The sequence below is a fragment of the Phalaenopsis equestris genome, unplaced genomic scaffold (assembly GCF_001263595.1).
Source record: "Phalaenopsis equestris unplaced genomic scaffold, ASM126359v1 Scaffold000002, whole genome shotgun sequence".
NCBI classification, from domain to species: domain Eukaryota; kingdom Viridiplantae; phylum Streptophyta; class Magnoliopsida; order Asparagales; family Orchidaceae; genus Phalaenopsis; species Phalaenopsis equestris.
The window spans coordinates 59,234,454-59,235,074 of record NW_018164444.1 but is presented as its reverse complement, the minus strand read 5'-3'; positions in this window follow the sequence as shown (position 1 = coordinate 59,235,074).

Here is a 621-nt window from a genome sequence, read left to right as displayed (position 1 = left end):
GATTGGGCTCTTTGTCTCCGGGGTATATATTCTTTCTTTGAATGCTGTCCCTTTCTGCTATAGGCTTCACTACATAAAGGTCTTTCCCGCATGCGGGAAAAACTAACACACAGAAAAACAATCCAACTCAGTCTAATGTAAATGCTTTGGGGGCGGTTAGATAACAAGTTGGTTCGAGCTACTTCTTTCATCCTGATATCTCGTAGAGAAAGAGAGATTGATTTGCTTTCTCTAGCTCCTTTCAGTCGAGTCTAACAGAAGTTCTCCTCTTCTTTGGGATTAGTAACACCAATAAAAGAATTCCTCCCTATGGTTTGCTTTTCATCACCAGGAAAACACCAATTTCAATGGTAGTTGGGGGAAGAAGCCGATTTCGTATTCTAAGCCGCATATTAGATCAGCTGTTTCTAGTGCTACCATTGATTAGATGTCGGTCGGATATCGGTTTCTCAGAATATTCCTATATATTCTCAGTCGCCTACCTCTGTTCCTGTTCAGTTCGGAATTCGTTGATTTGTGTTCTAAGACATCTCATATATAGTATCAGAGTATGCACGAATTTCGAGATGTTGATATCCAAAAAAGAAAATCCTACCTCAAGGCTTAGTACGTTCACTCCAT